This window comes from Triturus cristatus, chromosome 2_1, assembly GCF_964204655.1.
Source record: "Triturus cristatus chromosome 2_1, aTriCri1.1, whole genome shotgun sequence".
NCBI lineage: Eukaryota > Metazoa > Chordata > Amphibia > Caudata > Salamandridae > Triturus > Triturus cristatus.
Genome location: NC_140581.1, coordinates 100,550,722 through 100,573,925, shown reverse-complemented (window position 1 = coordinate 100,573,925; position 23,204 = coordinate 100,550,722).

Here is a 23,204-nt window from a genome sequence, read left to right as displayed (position 1 = left end):
CGCTCCCCCACTGTTCAGGTTACCTCCCAGCCTGTCCATCTCTGCCACTGGGGTCTCACCCCCTTGCTCTCCTCCTTGCTCCTCTCCTGCACCTGCTTCTTCCCTTTCTTCACTTCCGCTCGCCTTATTCTCTTCATCCACGTCTCCCGTGCCTTCGCCTTCCGTCTCCCACTGTTCCCATCTCAATATCTTGTTGCACCGGGCCATGCGGTCCTGCGACCACACGTTCCCGTCACTGAGCAGAGCCGCTCTGTCATACACTTCCTTGACCTGCATGGGCTTGCTGTACTTGCTGTCTCCTTTCCTTTGTAGGGTAGCCAACTTCACTCTCACCCATTCTCCTCTCACTAACCGAGTGTCCTTCACACTCCTCCTCTTGTTGTAGTTGTTGGTGTAGATGGCTTGAGCCCTCTCCATATTTGCTCTCACGACTGCCGGAGACCATTCACTGGTCACTACCTTCTCCTTCCAGATTCTGTTGTCGTGCGTGAAAGGTTCACGTCCTCTCAATATTTGGAACGGGCTGTACCCTGTGCTTGTGGGCGTTATCCTGTAGGCCCATACCATATTCTCCACCGCCTTCTTCCAGTCCTTGTTGCAGGTGATGGCTGCTTGAATGGCCCCCATCACCACCCTGTTAAATCGTTCCACCAGACCGTTACCTGCCGGATGGTATATGGCCGTGTGCTTTACCTCGATGCCGTTCCTCCCCATGAACTGTTTCCATTTTTCTGATGTGAACTGTGGCCCGTTGTCGCTTAAGATGGACTTGGGAATTCCCTCTCGGGTGAACGTTTCCGATAGGAACTCCAGGATGGTCTCCGTGTCCATCGTTTCGCTCACTTTTATCTCTGGCCACTTGGAATAACGGTCGATGAGGACACACACATATTTTTGTACGCTCTGGTCATCCAGCACCGGCCCTAAAATGTCTATGGACAACTCTTCCCATGGGTTTGCGGGCGTGTCGAATTTCCCCAGAGCCGGGCGTAATGGCCTCAACGTTTTGTCAGCCCCTTGGCATTGGGGGCACTCCCTGACATGTCTCTCTGCTCTCATGTCCATGCCTGGCCACCAGTAATTCTGTTTCGATCTAGCTTTGAGTTTCCCAATACCCAGGTGGCCTTCATGCAATAGGTCCAGTAGTTTGTTGATGAGATTCGTGGGGGGGATTACTCTGTCTCCCCGGTATATGAATATGCCCTCATCTCCCACGGTCAGTTCTTCTCTCACTTCATAAAAAGGTTTGAGGTTGGGTTTCACCTTTTTCTTGTCAGGCCACCCTTGGGTGATGTGGGCTTTTGCCTCCATCAGGTCCGCATCTTCGTCATACGCGGCTGTCCACTCCTGTCTGCTGATGATCTTCTCTTGATCCTCAATGAGAGCCACCATCTCTCCTCTGTCCGTGGGGTCTTCTTCTCCCGGCTCCATGGCCGCCGCTCGGCTCAGGTAGTCTGCCACTCGGTTCTTGTTTCCCGGGATGTACTCTACATCATATCTGTAGTCCAACAATTTTAGGGACATTTTCGATATCCTGGGTGTGGCGCTGGCGTGTCCACCCGATGTCAGAACCTTCACTAACGGCTTGTGGTCCGTTTTGAGCAGGAATCGGGTACCCCATAGGAATTGCCGGAATCTCGTCATGGCCCACACTACCGCTAACATCTCCTTCTCAATGACGCTGTACTTGCCTTCTGTCTCCGTCAGTGCTCTGGAGGCGAAGCTTATTGTCTCCACTTCTCCACTTCCTCGGTCTTGCATGAGTACAGCGCCCAACCCCTTGTCGCTGGCGTCCGTGATGAGTATGGTGGCGCCTTGCGGGTCGTAACCCTTGAGAGGCATTGCTTCTAGGATCCCTTTTTTGATGACTTCAAATTCCGCTTGGGCTTCCGGTGTCCATTGGAACACCGTGCTTTCTCTGGTCAGCCTCCTCAAGTTATAGGTCTTGGATGCGAATTGTACCACGAATTTACTGTAGTACTCCGCCATCCCCAGGAAGGACCTGACCTCCTCCTTGTTCTTGGGGGCCGGAGCTTCAACGATGGCCTTCACGTTTTCCATCTTGGGGGTGACCCCTTGTTGCCCTATTTCGTGGCCTAAATAGGTCACCGATTGCATTCCCAACCGGCATTTCGACCATTCCGCCGTGAGACCTTTAGCTTCCAGCGTCCGTAACACCTTTTCCAGTGTCCTGTCATGGTCCCTCCTATCTCTGCCCATCACCAGTATATCGTCCTGGAAGTACTGCACGTCCTTGCAGTCTCTGAACAGCTGGTGCATCATCTTCTGGAAAACGGCCGCCGCCGAGGCCAACCCGAACGGCATGCGACAGAATCTGTAGCACCCAAACGGGGTAATGAACGATGTGAGACTTTTGCTGTCCGGGTGTAGGGCTACCTGGTGGTAAGCTGATGTAAGGTCGATGGTGGAGTACCACTGGACTCCTCTGGTTCGTGCCAGCATCTCCTCTATCTTGGGAAGGGGAAATTTCTCCACCACTATGTTCTTATTGAGTTCTCTCAAGTCTACGCAGAGCCTGACCTTCCCGTTGGGTTTCATCACGACCACCAAAGGCGCCAACCATTCGGCACAGGTTATGGGTTCTATGATGCCCTTCTTCTCCAGGTCTTGGAGTTCCGTCTGGACAGCTTCCCTTACTGCAATGGGCACATTCCTTACTTTGTGTGCTACTGGTGTGGCTCCTTCCTTCAGTACTATTTTGTGTTGAAATTTCTCCATTTTTCCTACTGCGCCCCCAAACACTCTCGGGTAGTTTTCTTTCCATCTGTCTGTGTCCAGCCATTCCACCTGGTCTGTGAGCAGGATCTGTTCCTTCCCTCCTGGGTCGAGTTTTATGCCCAGGTCGCCCTGGTCCAACCATCCCAGAACGGAGGGTCCTTTCTCGGCCACGTAGAGCTTGCACCACGCCGTACGGCCTCTGAATTCGAACAACAGACGTCGGAACCCTAGCATGGGGATGCGATCACCATTGTATGTTACCGGTCGTATGTCTAGTTTCTCCAGCCCAGGGCCCAACTTGGGTTGGAATTGTTCCACCCACACTGCACGCTGTACGATGGTGAATGGGGATCCGGTGTCTGCCACAACTGAGATGGTTATGCCGCCCATGGACATCTCCAAGACCGGTTTGGTTGATCTCTTGGCATCCACGCTCAGTACCTGATCATATATGCACAGTACGGTGACCACCTCCTCCTCCGTGGCGTCTTCCGGGTCTTCCGCGCTTTGGTCCATGTATTTCACCACTCCTTTCTGTTGTTTCTTCCGACACACCTTCTCGTAGTGGCCCATGATACCGCAGTGCATGCATTTGGCTCTGAAGGCCGGGCAACGTCTGTCGTGGGCTTCGTGGGACCAACTTCCACACCTGTAGCACGTTTTCTTGCTCTCACCGTCCGCTTGTTTCCCTTGCCATCTGCTGGTCCCTTTGGTTGTGGGAGGCTTGGGTTTCTGGTCCCTGCGGTGATCTCCCTCCTGTATCCTGTTCACCATGGTTGGGGCGCCTGTGTCTTTTCTGGTAGCATCGGCGCACCTCTTTGAGAGTTCCGCCCTCTTCACTATGACCATTACTTCCTTGAGTGTGGTGTCCCCACTCGCCCACAGCTTGTCTTGCACGTTTGTACTGGTGGTGTGCATGATCACCTGATCTTTTATAAATTCGTCTTCCCACAGTGCGTACCTGCACGGGGCTGCTAGCTTCCTCAGTGCTGCTACATACTCTTCGATGGATTCTCCCACCTTTTGTTTCCTTTGCTGGAAATTATATCTGTCTACCGAAACACAGACGGTGGGGCGGTATCGCTCATCCAGGTCCTCCACCGCGTGCGCATACACATCATCGTCTGTGTCTTCTCTCTTCGTGGGCACTAGGCTCTTGTATATTCTCAGACCTTCAGGCCCTAGATTTAGTAGCAGGATGCGTTTTTTTCTCTGGGGCGTGAATTTCTCTTCGTTCTCGTCCTCCAAAACCCCTATGAAATTGTCTATGTATTCCTTCCAGTCCTCCCATTTCATCATTGGTTCACCGGGTTTCGTTAGGAATTGCACCGGTGCAATCGCATACCCTGCCGGGGTACTCATCTTTGCTTCCTTGGCGCTTGTTTCGACGGTGGCTTTACTCGGGGGGCTGCCTGGGGTGTTGTCGTTGTTTCTTGTGTGCTTGATCCTCTGGGGGCTCTTGTCACTGGGCCCCACTTCCTCCTCTTTGGTAGCCAGTGCAGCGCTTTCTGTGCTTGATTACGTGCGAGGGCAGCTCGTGTGCTTTTGTCGGTTGTGGACGGCGTCGTCTCTGTGGCCTGTTTGTGGTTTGGTTATTGTACCGTGGCACTGCCACGCTCCTCGGGTGCTCTGTGCCTGGGGTCGATCTCCGCAGTTGGCTGGGTCGTATCTCGTGACTTCCCCCTTCCAGGCGGCCTGTGCGGTGTTTTGTTTGGGCTTGATGGCCTGGTAGCGTGTCTTCCTTCGACTCGTGGGACCACGTGGAGTGTTGCCCTCTACTGCGCTTCCCCCGTCGGTCCGGTTTCCGTCCCGACCTCGTCGCCACTGTAACGTTGGTAAATGAGCACTCGGAACAAGTGTTATCTTTCCGCTATGTTTATTGGCACAACAGTTGAGCAGTTACACCAAGGAGCGCCGGCCACCTCTATCTGTGCGCTCGCTGCCGCACACTCCTCTCTCCACGCTCCGCGCTTACTCCTGCGCGCGCATCCTGGCGTCAACGTGCGTACCCGCGTCACGTCACGTGACGCGCTAACAACTAGACCGCTACACGAATCCTGACATCCTTCCCTGGTTTCCTCCGGTGACTGCTTTATCTGCGGGCCTCCCTCCTATTTGTGAAGTTCTGCCTGTCTGGAACGGGAGTTCCCCCACTTGGCTGTGACACATTTCAGCATTTAATTTGATAGCAGTGGGGTTTTTCTGGGACTCCCCCCTTACAAAATGATCTGGCCCTGGAGACTTTGTTCGAAGCTAAAATATTCTGTGTAGATCCCTCTCAGGACAGTGCCTGACCTCAAGATGTCGTCTGCACTTTGCTTGGACTGTGATCTCTTACCTCTCCAACTCCCCAGCTCTACTACGACCAGTGCTTTAAATGGGAAAAAATAAGTGCAGGTACTCATTAATATGAGCTAGAGGCGTGGCGAGTGGGCGGGGCTAGGGGCGGGGCTTATGGCGACATATGAGGATACATAATGATTTCTATATCAGTTGCAGCAACTATGAAAAACACATGAGAAATGTGTTTATGTAAACAAACAGGTTAACTCATTACACAAAATGAGACCCAAATAGGATGACATGTGAACAGTTCCTCGTTTTGTAATATTTGCTGCTTCTTAATGCCATACTGTTATTTGTTGGCGTTTGGCACAATACTATATACACTTAAGCGTGCGTGCGTACACACACACACACACGCACACACACACACAACCACACAAACGCATTCTACACATTCCCTCTAAAGTCTACTGAGTGTCGTGATTCTCTCCCTTTTCTCTCACAGAAAAACAGGCACACACACACACACACACACACACAAGTCGACAAGCGCACAGACATAAGCAAACACTCACAAAAAGTCTCGGGTGGGAAAAAAACAATTTTAAACTCCTTACCTCGCATGATTTTATAAATTGCCGCGGTCCATGTGCTACCTCCATACCTGTGTTTGTACAAATTCACACAATAGTGTGAATGTGATTAACAGCACAGGGCCAAATGGGCCCTCCAATGTCAAACACAGTGTGATGGTGAACACAGAGACATCATGCAAATAATCCCACGCTGAATTGCGCAACAGCTGCTCTGCTCAGGACTATAGAAGCGCCTTGGCTGTCGGATAAGTTCCAACCATGACAGCCGAGTGCTCACCAGCACCAGCAGCCAGTGAGGAGAGTATCATGAGTATTGGTACTCTCCTCCGCAGTATTTAGAAGTGGTGGTACTAACAGGGATACAAATAATACGTGCTGGGACTCAGTATCTGTGAGTACCGGCCCATTTAAAACAATGCCACTGCCCTCGTCCCTACGACCAGGCTCTTCCTGTCTCTTGCTGGCTCCGTGCCTTTACATTCACATGTCCTCTCCACTTGCCTCTAATCTTTGCCCAGCCTCTAAGCTTCTCTCACTAGTTCTGCTCCTCTTCCTCCCACCTTTTGCTTACTCTCCACAAGTCTTACTTTTTCTCCCTGGTTTTTCCATACTTGTCTCTTGTTCTCCCCTCCATGCTGTACTCCTCCCCTAAATTTGCCATCCGGAAAATTAAAGTTAAGAAATGCACCAGATTTATGACTTTACAGAAATGTTCCTTGGCTGCAGCTGGCATACTTTTCTTATTCATTTCTTTATGAAAGCCTGCACACTTTGATTCCCAAAAACCTGCTGCAAAGTGGATTAAAGGCATTGGGGAGCAGGCTGAGGCTTATGCGCCGGGTGTTCTGTTTGTTTAAATGACTTATCACACCATTGCATCTCTCACCACTCCCTATCACGCCTTATATTTCTTTAAATCCTATGCGCCGAAGAATCTTCGCCTCCCTCCCTGGTTGCTGCCCTTCTGAACGATTACTGCGTTCAACTGCCCTCACACCCGATGGATCGCCAGTTGTTGAAATACATTTTAAACAATTGCCAGGATCTTACAGGAAACTGCTTTAATTGCATGTTCAGTTCCGGTTAAAGTAATGCAAAGTACGGGCTCTGCAGCCTGAGTTTTGCTGCTAATAACTCAGACTGTAAGACAGGCGTCCCTCTGTGTATGCTGAGCATATAGTGCTTAGAAATGAACTGATAACGTCTACGCGCTTTAGGTGGTGATTAATGTGGGTGACAATCACTTAAGCCAATTATCGACCTCGTAAAGATAAACACCTGACCAACACAATCAAAGCATGACGCACGGCAAGCCCTCTTAGACCCCTGCAGTCTCAGGCCATTCACATGGGCGCTGCTGGAATCTCTAGCAGCGACTCTGCAAGAGGCTTGGCGCGCTTACCAGCTCTAGAGGAGATAAACAACGGGAGCCTGCAGTGCTCTATTAGGGTACCGGTACTCTCACTGGCTAATGAGAAGTGCCGGTACTGAGGGCCAGAAAATTCAGAAGTGCCGGTACTCAGTACCGGTGAGTACCGGCCCATTTAAAGCACTGACTACGACCTTTTCTGATTACACCTGACCATTATCCAGACAGCGGAGTCCGAGCATTATGGCCAATGCCCGGTGGAGCTGCCTTGACAGCTATAGAGGAGATTGGCCCTGGTTAATCCTGCCAGCCGTCACCTACCCTGCCGGACATTGGACACAGTTTCTCCCCGTCTCCCTGTTCTGCCTCCTTCCTCCCCCTCCCTTGACGAATTTCCTTAACATTGTGTTTTTTATCCTATGTTTGTCTATGCTCTTGTAACAAATGTTAACTTGTAACCTGCAACTCTCCGATCCTCATGTAAAGCGCTCTGATACCTCCGGGTCCAGCCAGCGTTATATAAAACTCATTAAATAAAAAATAAATTAAAAAAAGAAAGAAAGAAAGAAAACAGGACTGGATTGAGTGCTGCAAAAGTTGAACCTGTGCAGATGTGTTTTGTGTAAACATGTCTAGGGAAAAAAGGGAAGAAGAACGATAGGTGATGTGTGAGTTATCGCCAGTTGTAGGAAACTTTAGCTGGTGACTACACTTCCAGCTGCACATGGGAGACACAAGAAATGAATAAACATGAGTGCCCATGGGGATATGTGAATCGGAGCATGTGTCGGTCGGACAAGTAGCTGGCCAGAGTGGCTCCACAGAGTTAGCAGGGCGATCTCAATACATCGCGATCATCATTTCACATGGATCCATGGGACCACACAGGAGAGGGGAGGCCAGGAATAACCACACAAGAGACTGATTAATCACAGTGCATGTATCAGAATACAGAAATGGGGAATACTGAAGGGTGACAGCACAAGAGAAAGAAAATAGCAAGGGAGGAGAAGGAGGTGTAGTGTTTTCCACGTTACTGGGGGGGCACACTCTGTAGATCTCATGAGCCCTAAAAGAAAAACAGGCATGCCTTACCCTTTCCGTAAAAAAGGAGACAAGAACTGGCAGGCATCTTTCACTTCTCTCTCTAAAGAGTTAAGCTCTCTTATACAGGGAGTGTTAGGGGTAGAGTGATTAGAATGTTTAGGATTTATATCCTGAACAGGCATTATATATTGCATGTTGCCCCTACACCCCCCAAAAGGAATGCTACGTTGCTATTGGTTTAGCGTTATTTTTTTGGTTTAGCGTTATTTTTTATTCATTCCTTTTTTTTACAAAATAACTTTATTATTAGTGTGTGACTATGAAGGAGACGTCCCCCACACTCAACCTTGAGGCCTCTGGTTTAATATGACTCGACTCGGGTAAGTGTGTGAAGTTTGAAATATATAGACATCCAAGTCGCATGACTCTAAAAAAATGCTACTTCTTGTAATTGTCTTATCATTTTTAGAATATGGTTGTGTTAATTGGAGTAACTTCTTTTATTGATCGTCACATGTTGCAAAAGAATTTTAGACAATTGATGGGCACTTTTCTGAAGATCTACAGTGTAAGCGGTTAAAAAAAGATGGGGTCACACTGATGCTTGTCCCTCCTATTTTTGTTCTGTTAGGTTCTAATCAATCCAAAGGAGGGACCGGTAGTGTTTTAATTATTCCTTTAATTTGCATGGTTTGAATGGATACCATAGCTAGGGAGTCCTTATACCCTGAATAAGACCATAGACCTTTCTAGGCTGTTGTGCAGGCCGAAACATGTTGGTAACTCATGGATACAAGAAGGCTAGGTGAATCATTACACTTCACCAAATGGCCAATTTTTTGTGTTTTTTTAACAATACCAGGGATACGCAGGGGCGGCTCCTCCATGTGGGCGGAGGAGTGTCGCCGCACTGCTTTCTCAAAGTGCAAGAAGCATAAACATAACATGGTATTATAAATGCCATTTTATGTTTCTGCTTCTTCCACTATGAGAAAACAGAAGGGTTTAGGGTTTGGTTGGGGGCGGGCGGGTGGGCGGTCCTGCTGTAGGGCAGGGGAGCAGTGGCTTGTCTAATCTGAGTGCGCTGACTGTTTGGTCGGCCCCAGGGCTGACCAAACCAGTCAGACGCACTCTGCCTTTTCTCCATGTAGGCTTCATGCAGCCTACATGGAGAAAATGACCTCCCCAAAGACGCCTGTGTGGTCGGTGTCCCAGCCAATCACAACGCTGCCATTGCAGCGTTTGATTGGCTGAGGTGAGGGGAGGGAGGCTGCCTGCTTCCTGTCAGGAGCAGACAAGCAGTGATGACGCGGGACTATACCAGGCCAGCTAAGGTAAGTTAATTATTTTTTTATTTAAATTAAAGCCCCCGCGCGACCTCCTGCCCCTCACCCGCGAGTTATGCTGGCCGCGACTGGGGGTGCTCACTAATAAAGGAAATCTTTAACTATACCCCTAGGTATTTTTAATTTTTTTTTTTTCAAACAGAACCTGAGTATTTATCCTGAGATTTATAAGAACTCCCAGGGCAATTTTTTTCACTCGGTTGAGTCTGCTGGAGTGGAATTGTTCCTGCCCCAGTGTGTGAGGTCACCAATGATGAAGCATGCCTTGATACATTATGGGTGAGATGCCCTAATAAATATATTTTAATGACCCCATGCCCTTAAGTTTAAACTGTGAATTAACAGTGGTGACTATTAAAATCTCGAGTATTTTTTTGTGTTGAGTATGAGGAGTCAGACAGACCCTGTCAGGGGATCGCTCATCTGAGGGGGTGTAATATATGAAGATGTGCCTTGGTTCATGGAAGCAAGTATGCTCACAAGATGTACAACTATTTATTATGCATTATTTATCTACAAATCATATGTATGAGCATAATTATTACGGAAACCTTTGCAGTCAACACAGAGATAAGGGCAACCACTAAAAATGCCCTGAACATATTTCATCACACAATTTTATTCTATTAGTCTAAAACCTTACCTAGTTAGTTTGTAAAAAATGTATACCAGCCATCTCACTGCTTGGCTGTATATTTGCAAGTCAAATGCTAATATGCCAAACAATGCAAGTTACTACGTTTGCAAACCTCATGTTGCTCTCGGGTCTGCAGTCACAATTTGGTCATTCAACCTGTCCCATCAGCAACCCGTCTATGTGTACATCCCCTCCAGCATTCTGCCATCTCTTTACACCTTACTCCCCTTCATTCTCCATGGAGAGGGGAGGGGGGCACTCCTATAGTTCTTTCGTGCCGCTCCTTTAGTTTGCTAACAATGTTCTTTTGCATAAGTGCAGAAAAGGCAGGCAATGTAACTGTCTCTGCTTCCTTCTAAGTCATATCTGCATCTGGTCACTTCGCCTTGTAGCTGCGATTGTGACATGTCAGAGAGCTTTCTTTCTCGGACTTGTTAGAGTCAATACTGACTAAAGCGGAAATAAAAACAGTGACCGTACATTCAGTCAACATCACTATTCACTCAATGAGTTCCCTTTCTAGGCTGTAAGCCTGACACTCAAATAGTATAACGTGGTAATATGTCCATGTTATCATACAACCTGGCAGGCCCCCCCACACATGACAGAGGAATACGCGATGGAGGACACAAAAACCATGATGACAGGGCATGTCTTGCAGGGTATGATGGCAATGCGATGGCAACTGGAATCAAGTGTGCTGGAGCCTAGATTAGAGGTCAAGTGAAGGTCAGGCACAGGTACCATCTTTATCCTTCAAGGGAGAGCGGGATATGTACGTGTCATTGTTGGATGCTCTTGTGTCCTTGTTTCTGAATTCCTTATCTTCTCAGCGGTGGGCTAATCAGGGCTTTATGGGATCTCCTTGGGTCTGGAATCGGTGGTAAGTGGGCCCCATGTGTGAATCATTCCTCGTCTGTAATGTCCATATCTAATATTTTCATTGTGTCAAAGGAGACACCGTGTCATCTGGGCGTGTGTATTTTCTCATTTAGCAATTAATTCTGATTCTTGTCGTACAAAGTGCTTTAAATGGGCCGGTACTGCCTGGTAATGAGTACCAGCACTTTTTTATTTTGAGAGAGGGAGTACCAGCACTTCTCAAGAGAAATATAATACATTGAATTGGAGATTGCCGGCACTTCTCAGAAACAAGGAGGTACCATGGTATAGATTACCTGCACTTCTAATTTTCCATTTCAACCACTGGTTGTAGAAGAGTTGAAAAGACCAAAACATGATGGCCCATTTTCTGAGCCTGTAGCAGAATACCGGAAATGACATTATACAACTTGTGTTGACTGGAACTTTTGCTGATATGTACACTTTTGACCATTTGTAAGAGAAGCATCTTTTCTTTGTGGGTGTTTGGATCACCCTCCTGGAGTGGTCTGTCCCTGGAACTGCACTGTAATTGGCTTTTTGAAAATGTACGTCTCGGCAGGGGTTCAATACTATGAATGGGAGAGCACAAGTACTTCTCAGAAGTGGTACAATACTATGAATGGGAGAGTACCAGTACTTCTCAAGAGTGGTGCAATACTATGAATGGGAGAGTACCAGTACTTCTCGAGAGTGGTGCAATACTATGAATGGGAGAGCACCAGCACTTCTCAAGAGTGGTGCAATACTATGAATGGGAGAGTACCAGTACTTCTCGAGAGTGGTGCAATACTATGAATGGGAGAGCACCAGTACTTCTCGGCAGGGGTTCAATACTATGAATGGGAGAGTACCAGTACTTCTCAAGAGTGGTGCAATACTATGAATGGGAGAGTACCAGTACTTCTCGGGAGTGGTGCAATACTATCAATGGGAGAGCACAAGTACTTCTCAGCAGTGGTACAATACTATGAATGGGAGAATACCAGTACTTCTCGAGAGTGGTGCAATACTATGAATGGGAGAGCACCAGTACTTCTCGGCAGGGGTTCAATACTATGAATGGGAGAGTACCAGTACTTCTCGGGAGTGGTGCAATACTATCAATGGGAGAGCACAAGTACTTCTCAGCAGTGGTACAATACTATGAATGTGAGAATACCAGTACTTCTCGAGAGTGGTGCAATACTATGAATGGGAGAGCACCAGTACTTCTCGGGAGTGGTGCAATACTATGAATGGGAGAGTACCAGTACTTCTCAAGAGTGGTGCAATACTATGAATGGGAGAGTACCAGTACTTCTCAAGAGTGGTGCAATACTATGAATGGGAGAGCACCAGTACTTCTCGGGAGTGGTGCAATACTATGAATGGGAGAGCACCAGTACTTCTCGAGAGTGGTGCAATACTATGAATGGGAGAGCACCAGTACTTCTCGGGAGTGGTGCAATACTATGAATGGGAGAGTACCAGTACTTCTCAAGAGTGGTGCAATACTATGAATGGGAGAGTACCAGTACTTCTCAAGAGTGGTGCAATACTATGAATGGGAGAGTACCAGTACTTCTCGGGAGTGGTGCAATACTATGAATGGGAGAGTACCAGTACTTCTCGGGAGTGGTGCAATACTATCAATGGGAGAGCACAAGTACTTCTCAGCAGTGGTACAATACTATGAATGGGAGAATACCAGTACTTCTCGAGAGTGGTGCAATACTATGAATGGGAGAGCACCAGTACTTCTCGGCAGGGGTTCAATACAATGAATGGAAGAGTACCAGTACTTCTCGGCAGGGGTTCAATACTATGAATGGGAGAGCACAAGTACTTCTCAGAAGTGGTACAATACTATGAATGGGAGAGTACCAGTACTTCTCAAGAGTGGTGCAATACTATGAATGGGAGAGTACCAGTACTTCTCGAGAGTGGTGCAATACTATGAATGGGAGAGCACCAGTACTTCTCAAGAGTGGTGCAATACTATGAATGGGAGAGTACCAGTACTTCTCGGGAGTGGTGCAATACTATGAATGGGAGAGTACCAGTACTTCTCGGGAGTGGTGCAATACTATCAATGGGAGAGCACAAGTACTTCTCAGCAGTGGTACAATACTATGAATGGGAGAATACCAGTACTTCTCGAGAGTGGTGCAATACTATGAATGGGAGAGCACCAGTACTTCTCGGCAGGGGTTCAATACAATGAATGGAAGAGTACCAGTACTTCTCGGCAGGGGTTCAATTCTGTGAATGGGAGAGTACCAGTACTTCTCAGGAGTGGTGCAATCCTATGAATGGGAGAGCACCAGTACTTCTCAGCAGGCGTTCAATACTGTGAATGGGACAGTAACTGTTCTTCTCGGCAGTGGTGCAATACTATGAATGGGAGAGCACCAGTACTTCTTGGCAGTGGTGCATTACTGTGCATGGGAGAGCACAAGTACTTCTCAGCAGTGGTCCAATACTATGAATTGGAGAGTACCAGTACTTCTCAGGAGTGGTGCAATACTATGAATGGGAGAGCACCAATACATCTCAGCAGTGGTGCAATACTAGGAATGGGACAGTACCAGTAGATCTCAGCAGTGGTGCAATACTAGAAAAGGGACAGTACCAGTACTTTTGAGCAGTGGTGCAATACTATGAATGGGAGAGAACCCTGCTTCTTGGCAGGTGTGCACTACTGTGATTGGGAGAGCACCAGTAATTCTCAGCAGTGGTGCAATACTGTGAATGGGAGAACACCAGTACATCTTGGTGGTGGTGCAATACTCTGAATGGGACCATACCAGTACTTCTCGGCAGTGGTGCAATACCATGAATGGGAGAGCATGAGTACTTCTCGGCAGTGGTGCAATACTATGAATGGGAGAGCACCAGTACTTCTCAGCAGTGGTGCAATACTGTGAATGGGAGAGCACCAGTACTTCTCAGCAGTGTTGCAATACTGTGAATGAGAGAGCACCAGTACATCTTGGTGGTGGTGCAATACTATGAATGGGGGAGTCCAGTCTTTTTTTTCTCAGTGGTGCAATACTATAAATAGGAGAGTACCAGTACTTCTCTGCAATGGAGCAATACTCTGAATGGGACAGTACCAGTAGTTCTCAGCAGTTGTGCAATACCACGAATGGGACAGCAGCAGTACTTCTCAGCAGTGGTGCAATACCACGAATGGGAGAGCACCAGTACTTCTTGGCAGTGATGCAATACTATGAATGGGAGAGCACCAGTACTTCTTGGCTGTGGTGCAATACTATGAATGGGAGAGCACCAGTACTTCTTAGCAGTGGTGCAATACCCCGAATGGGAGAGCACCAGTACTTCTCAGCAATGGTGCAATACTATGAATGGGAGAGCACCTGTAATTCTCTGCAGTGGTGCAATACTGTGAGTGGGAGAGTACCAGTACATCTTGGTAGTGGTGGAATACTATGAATGGTGGAGACCAGTCTATCTTGGCAGTGGTGCAATACTATGAATGGGAGAGCACCAGTACTTCTCGATTGTTGTGCAATACTATGAATGAGAGAGTATCAGTACTTCTCAGAAGTGGTGCAATACCACGAATGCGAGAGCACCAGTACTTCTCAGCAGTGGTGCAATATTATGAATGGGAGAGCACCGGTACTTCTCAGCAGTGGTGCAATACCACAAATAGGAGAGCATCAGTACTTCTAGGCAGGGGTACAATACTGTGAATGGGAGAGCACCAGTAATTCTCAGGAGTAGTGCAATACTATGAATGGGAGAGCACCAGTACTTCTCAGCAGTTGTGCAATACTAGAAATGGGAGAATACCAGTACTTCTCGAGAGTGGTGCAATACTATGAATGGGAGAGCACCAGTACTTCTCGGCAGGGGTACAATACTGTGAATGGGAGAGCACCAGTAATTCTCAGGAGTGGTGCAATACTATGAATGGGAGAGCACCAGTACTTCTCAGCAGTGGTGCAATACTAGGAATGGGAGAGTACCAGAACTTCTTGGTAGTGGTGCATTACTATGAATGGGAGAGCACCAGTACTTCAGTATTTCGGTAGCAGCATGGATTGGGCCTTACACTCCAGGGTACGTATTACAAATAGTGCGCACTTTCCCTGTGAATGAGAGAGCACCAGTCCATCTTGGTAGTGGTGCAATACTATGAATGGGGGAGTCCTGTCCTTCTCGGCAGTGGTGCAATACTATGAATGGGAAAGTACCAGTACTTCTCAGCTGTGGTGCAATACCACAAATGGGAGAGCACCACTACTTCTTGGCAGTGCTGCAATACTATCAATGGGAGAGCACCAGTACTTCTCAGCAGTGGTGCAATACTATGAATGGGAGAGTATCAGTACTTTTCGGCATTGGTGCAATACTCTGAATGGGACAGTACCAGTACTTCTCGGCAATGGTGCAATACTATGAATGGGAGAGTATCAGTACTTCTCAGCTGTGGGGCAATACCACGAATGGGAGTACCACTACTTCTCAGCAGTGGTGCAATACTATGAATGAGAGAGTACCCGAATGTCTCAGCAGTGGTGCAATACTATGAATGGGAAAGTACCAGTACTTCTCAGCTGTGGGGCAATACCACGAATGGGAGAGTACCACTACTTCTCAGCAGTGGTGCAATACTATGAATGAGAGAGTACCCGAACGTCTCAGCAGTGGTGCAATACTATGAATGGGAGAGTACCAGAACGTCTCAGCAGTGGCGCAATACTCTGAATGGGACAGTACCAGTACTTTTCGGCGGTGGTGCAATACCACAAATGGGAGAGCACCACTACTTCTTGGCAGTGCTGTAATACTATGAATGGGAGAGCACCAGTACTTCTCAGCAGTGCTGCAATACTATGAATGGGAGAGCACCAGTACTTCTCAGCAGTGGTGCAATACTATGAATGGGAGAGCACCAGTACTTCTCAGCAGTGGTGCAATACTATGAATGGGAGAGTATCAGTACTTCTCGGCAATGGTGCAATACTATGAATGAGAGAGTACCCGAACGTCTCAGCAGTGGTGCAATACTATGAATGGGAGAGTACCAGAACGTCTCAGCAGTGGCGCAATACTCTGAATGGGACAGTACCAGTACTTTTCGGCGGTGGTGCAATACCACAAATGGGAGAGCACCACTACTTCTTGGCAGTGCTGTAATACTATGAATGGGAGAGCACCAGTACTTCTCAGCAGTGCTGCAATACTATGAATGGGAGAGCACCAGTACTTCTCAGCAGTGGTGCAATACTATGAATGGGAGAGTATCAGTACTTCTCGGCAATGGTGCAATACTATGAATAGGAGAGTATCAGTACTTTTCGGCATTGGTGCAATACTCTGAATGGGACAGTACCAGTACTTCTCGGCAATGGTGCAATACTATGAATAGGAGAGCACCAGTACTTCTCAGCAGTGGTGCAATACTATGAATGGGAGAGCACCAGTACTTCTCAGCAGTGGTGCAATGCTACAAATGAGACAGTACTATAAAATCTCAGCAGTGGTGCAATACTATGAATGGGACAGTACCAGTACTTCTCAGTAACACCAGATGCTCTGAAATAGTGAAGAAGCCCTACTGTTTCCACAAAGGGGGACTGATCTTCCAGAGTCATCGGCTGCAGCTTTGTTCCAGAGGGGATGTATATCAGAGCTGCATTTCAGTAGCAGCATGGATTGGGCCTTACACTCCAGGGCACGTATTACAAATAGTGCGCACTTTCCCTGTTTGTGCCACGGCACACATTTAAACAGGTGCGCCGGGTGCAAACAGGGCACGAGCACCCTATTACAATGAACGCGCTGCACTCAGGGCAGCTGCAAACTCATGCTGCCCTGGGGGCAGCAGATTCGGTGAATCACAGAGCTGCTTCTTCAAACCCATTCTGTGTTTCTCTGCGAAGGCAGCAACACGTCTGCACTTTGAAGAGAGGAGAGAGATGCCTTTGCAGGCGGCTGCAGTGAGTGACTGCAACCGCCTGCACGGGGATGTCTAGGGGGGTCCATGGGACTCCCTTTCCCCCCTCCGGAGGGCCGCCTTCAAGAGGTGCACTGACAGTGCGGTACCTTTTTGTTGTGCGCCAGGAATGTGCCTCCTAATGGCCTATTTATATCTGTGCCCACATCTATAATAGGGTGTGGGCGCAGAGGCAAAGAGATTCCCTTATGTGCATGGGGCCACACCCACATGCAAATGATGGAGCGCCCTCTCATGATAGCACTGGTGCAGCACGTACACCAGCGCTATCAGTATTACAGAAGGGGACACACGAGCGGCTGTGCCCCCTTCTTTCATACCATTGTGCTTCGGGCACCCTGGGGCACAATGTATAATAGGGCCCCAGAGGTGTTGTGGAACAGGTGTGCATCCCAAAGGGGAGATTGTAATGACCCTACATTCCAGACGGGGGGCGGATTGGTCTTGTCTTTTAGTGGGGACTTGGGAAGGGTCTGTGCTCCAGAGGTAGTGAGGTTCAGGATTGCTTTTCTGAATCATGCATACTCCTGGAAATCCACGACAGTCACATATTTCCAGAGGTACTCCAAGCCACACTATGTAATCATGCAGATTGTCCTCTTTATTAAAAAAACATCATGATTTATTCATATGGGTTTGTGCATTTGCACATTAATCTTGCCTTTTTTTATTTCTCCTCAGAGGAAATACTCTATGGAGGAACCAGTTCCCCTTTCCCCTTCTCTCCGCCTTTAAAGATGTCGGTCTCTGCCTTTACCCCTCTCCCCACCTTTAAAGATGTCGGTCTCTGCCTTTCCCACTCTCCCAGTCTTTAAAGATGTCGGTCTCTGCCTTTCCCCCTCTCCCCGCCTTTAAAGATGTCGGTCTCTGCCTTTCCCCCTCTCCCCACCCTTAAAGATGTCGGTCTCTGCCTTTCCCACTCTCCCAGTCCTTAAGGATGTCGGTCTCTGCCTTTCCCCCTCTCCCAGCCTATAAAGATGTCGGTCTCTGCCTTTCCCCCTCTCCCCGCCTTTAAAGATGTCGGTCTCTGCCTTTCCCCCTCTCCCCGCCTTTAAAGATGTCGGTCTCTGCCTTTACCCCTCTCCCCGCCTTTAAAGATGTCGGTCTCTGCCTTTCCCCTTCTCTCCGCCCTTAAAGATGTCGGTCTCTGCCTTTCCCCCTCTCCCCGCCCTTAAAGATGTCGGTCTCTGCCTTTACCCCTCTCCCCGCTTTTAAAGATGTCGGTCTCTGCCTTTACCCCTCTCCCCGCCCTTAAAGATGTCGGTCTCTGCCTTTACCCCTCTCCCCGCCCTTAAAGATGTCGGTCTCTGCCTTTACCCCTCTCCCCGCCCTTAAAGATGTCGGTCTCTGCCTTTACCCCTCTCCCCGCCTTTAAAGATGTCGGTCTCTGCCTTTACCCCTCTCCCCGCCTTTAAAGATGTCGGTCTCTGCCTTTCCCCCTCTCCCAGCCTATAAAGATGTCGGTCTCTGCCTTTCCCACTCTCCCAGTCTTTAAATATGTAGGTCTCTGCCTTTCCCCCTCTCCCAGCCTATAAAGATGTCGGTCTCTGCCTTTCCCACTCTCCCAGTCTTTAAATATGTAGGTCTCTGCCTTTCCCCCTCTCCCAGCCTATAAAGATGTCGGTCTCTGCCTTTACCCCTCTCCCCGCCTTTAAAGATGTCGGTCTCTGCCTTTACCCCTCTCCCCACCCTTAAAGATGTCGGTCTCTGCCTTTCCCACTCTCCCAGTCCTTAAGGATGTCGGTCTCTGCCTTTCCCCCTCTCCCCACCCTTAAAGATGTCGGTCTCTGCCTTTCCCCCTCTCCCCGCCCTTAAAGATGTCGGTCTCTGCCTTTACTCCTCTCCCAGCCTTTAAAGATGTCGGTCTCTGCCTTTCCCCCTCTCCCCGCCCTTAAAGATGGCGGTCTATGCCTTACCCTCTTCTGGAGTGGGCTGTCTATGTTTCCAGGGAATTCACGCTATAATAGTCTATACAGAAATATCGTGTGACATACATATTGCATTCTAAACATCTTTTACAAAAATAGTACCCCATTGGATGTACATTTTCTACTAACTTCAGTGGGTCAGTATTTTCAAGATGATAACGGAGGCCATATGCTTATATCAGACTGCTCTGGCAGAGATGGTCAGGTACCTCGCCGGTCCTAGGATGGAGAACGGCCTGTATAATGTATCCGAAAAACCACTAAATGAGAGGTGCCTGTGCTCCCCTGCTTCGGATCGGGGGCCCACCTTGAAATGCCCCCTCCCCAGCGCCCTGTTCTCTAATTTACAGCTGTGGGGATTCTGCGATCCTGGTTCATTCCTCCTACAGTAAGTGCACTTTGCAGCTGTAAAATTCCACAAATGCTGTTTGCTTGAATCACGAGCCGAAACTAATGTCTTTTCTTAGGTTTCGAGAGAAGTTTCTGTCCTGGGCTCTAAGACAGGCACATAGGGTAGAACCCCAAAGGGGCCCCGGACATTCAAAGGGTGCACCCAATGTGACAGTCAACCATGGGATAATGTGCTGCCTTCCTGGACATGTGCTGTGCGCAGCGGGCCGGCGTCTTTCCGTGAATAAAGCTGGTTTCCAGACAACAGGCGCTGAACCAGTGACTCCTCGTGGTATCTAAGCATGAGCTATGCGCCGCGCGGACAGCTTGGCTGCCGCCCTGGCTGTGGCGGGAAGGGCGACCGGCCTTCCGGGCGCCTAATCTGAGGTGAGATTGAAAGGGCTACTTTAATCCAGCGAGCGCTTCTTTTGGCGTTTCAGTGATTGTTGCACTCATGTTTCTGGCACTCGCTTAACTAAAGGCCCGCGGTATGAAGGCATTTTGCGGTCGCAAAGGGACTGACGCAAAATCGGACCCTTTGTGGCCGCAAACAGTCTTTTGGTATGTACCAAACCCAAACGGCGATTCTGTAAAACATTACCAAAACACAATTTGGGTTCCCGACTATATATACCTTATTGCTATTTGAATGGGCAGTATTTAGGCCTTTACTACCAAGAAACAATTTGGAAATGGGAGGTATTTATGTTTTATGACCGAAGTCCAGTCACACAACATTAATGTTTTATGACTACTGAAAGGTAGTGGTAACCCGTTTTCAAAGGGAGAGGGTCCCCAGATAACCCCTTCCTCTGTGAGAATATTTAATATAATTTCTTTTAGGAGTAGGCAGTGGTTCAATGGAAAGGGAGCAACCAGAAAATTAAAATACCCATCCATCCACCCAGTCACAGTCATCCATCCTTTCACTTATCCATGACTCTTTCATCCATCCATCCATCCATCCATCCATCCATCCATCCATCCATCCTTCTATCCATCCATCCATCCAACCATCCATCCATCCATGCATCCATCCAATTATCTAGACATCCTTTTGCTCATTCATCCACCCTTTCACTCCATCAACCATCCTCCCTTTCACTCATGCATCCATCCACCCACCCTTGCACTTAGCCGTCCATCAACTTCTTTTTACTTGATTTACATTCTTTAATGGATGTACGGTTCACAATGATTTTAGTTAATCGTGCAAAAAATAATAAAGTCTATCTAAAATCCTCCCTTCGACACATCCATCCACTCATCCATTCCTTACGCTTTCAGTCATCCTTCCATCCTTTCACTCCACTCACTCATCCATCCACCCTTTAAATTGTCCATTGATCCATTCACTCCTTTTACTCACCCATGTGTCTACCTTTTCATCCAGCCATCCATACACCCTCCTTTTCACACATCATCAATTCTTCCATGAATCCATTTTTACATCCATCCCTTCACTCATTCCTCCATCCTTTCACTCATCCATCCACCGTTTCACTCCGTCCATCCACCTTTCACTCACTCATCTATCCATCCTTTCTCTCATCATGCATCCATACATAATTTCATCCATCCTTTCATTCATCCATCCTTCTTCCCTTTCTCTCATTCATCCTTACATTGATCGTTTCACTCATTCAGCCATGCACCTATGTATCAATCAATCATTCATTTGTAAAGCGCACTACTTACCCGTGAGGGTCTCAAGGCGCTTAGGGGAGGGGGTGCTGCTACTGCTTCAAGAGCCAGGTCTTGAGGATTCTTCTGAAGGTGAAGAATCCTATCCACTCTTTCACTCACCCATCCATCGATCCATCGTTTCACTCACTCACCCACTATTGCATGGTAATTATGAGCCTTTGTCTGTCGAGCTGCAGACAGAAGAGGCCTAACAAGAACCCTTCCCCCGCTGTAGCTGCTAAAGGAGGGGGTTGACGACGCCATTGTCCATAACTCCCCTGCATACTCATAAAAAATGTTTGTAAAAGTTTTCATTTTTTTTATTTTTTATGTCGTCTATTTTCCTTTTACGAAAACGTGCTGCATTTGAAAAAAAAGATTGCTTTATTGAAAAGCAATCACAGCCATAGTGGTCCCACCTCAGCAGACCACCATCCCTGTGATTGTAGCTAATTGTAGTGGGCCGTAATTTGCAAGGTACCTCATGAATATTAATGAAGTAGGTCAGTTTACGGCCCACTATGAATTGTGCGTTTGCTTTCAGTACATAGGTCAGTTCGCAAAATCAGAATCGATTCGTTAAAAGTCAGTGTGAAATTTCCAACCACTTTTACTGATACTTAAACTGAAGTCTGTGCTCACTGCATTTTATGTGACTGTTCCTATAATAAAAATGTTTGGCACTCAATTCTAAAAACTATTTGTGAGTGTAAATTAAGCTTGTACACGACGCAGTCATTTTTACAAGTGTAAAGCCACTTTTGATGTCCAGAACACAAAAAGCTTACTTACACATAGATTTTTGTATGAATGCATTTTCTCCAAGGTGCAGGACAGTAATGCCCTGCAAGTTTGGGATTAGAAAGCTTTTGCTAAGCACATCCCCACCTTAGAATATGTTAGAGATTTACTTCTATCAGGTGCAGGGGTAAACCTTTTCTTGTGGTGAAAAAACAGGTAAGTGCAATTTCACAAATTATGCCATGTTAGCTGTGTAGAAACACTGTGTGTCCAACGTCCTTCGCATGTGAGTAAATTTGAATTTGCCTAACTTTTTCAGGAGTGATGCAAATAAGATTGAGGCAATTTGCGCTTTCAGAATTCTGATAACCTTTTAGAAATATGTGTGTCATAATCTTGGCTTTCTTCCCCTACACTTTGGGGTGAATTTAGATCCTGGCGGATGGCCTGTTTCTCTGCCAGGGGGATGGAGTAAATTACTGCCCGCCAGATTCATAAATGACCCCTACGTTGACAGTAATTTATAAAACATTTGCAGGAACCGCAGTCACAACAGTTCCCGTCTACGCATTTCACTGTTTGGTGAAGGGCTCCATCAACATAACGGAACCTTTCACCAAACACTTTTCTTTTTTCTTTTCAAAAAGAAAATCCCAAAACAGGGACATTATTTCTTTTTTACAGTCTCTCACACCCAGGGTTTGCCTGGTGGTGAAGAACAGTAAACAAAATGGCTATATGTCCACCTATCCTAATTGGGCAGATGGACATATAGCCAATTTTCCGATGGCCCCTACTCCATTGTGCTGTGAGAGAAGTGTGGCTATGGTGGAGAAAGAGTAATCACTGTTGTGGCCAAACTTAAGGTCTGCCTGCACGCAAATCAGGCCGATGGACCAGTGTGTTGGCAGGGAGGGAACACCGTAGCCATTGCAAAGGCGTTCCTTCTCCACAACATATAAATCGGGACCTTTGGCACTTAATATCGCTAGAAGTAGCAGTGCTGGACTGTCATGCACCAGATAGAACTTGCTTATCAAAGAGGTCTTCAATACAGTGGTGTAGCAAGAATTCTATCGGTCTTGATGCAAGAAAGGAAAATGAAACCCTCAACAGCTGTTGGGTGGTGAACACAGCAATGATCAGGTTTCAGTGACTCCCTTGGGCCACTGGTGCCTCTTGACCTACTGCACCAGTGACATCGGTGCCCCTGCACCAAATAAAAGATAAACTCTGAGCAGGGCATCAATGTCCTGCATCACACCCTCCCTTCTTTTTTATTCTTCACTTCAGCATCAAAAGGAGCATTTCCATGTTAATTACATTGCCTCACTCTAATTCTCATCCATGGTGTAGACCCCCTCCTCAATGTCTCCTTCTACACCTTGGATATATCTCTGTGCTCTGATCTCAGCTCTAAGGCTGCATCATAAACCTTGCTTCTTGGTTTTACTTTCCCTTTGTTCTGAAAGGCTCTGGAGCTCTAAAGAGTCACAGCTATACACAACAAGCATGTGCAATGCAATCAGTCTCGCCTTTGGGACCTTATATGTACTTACCTATACAGCACATTAGCCTGGGTGCTG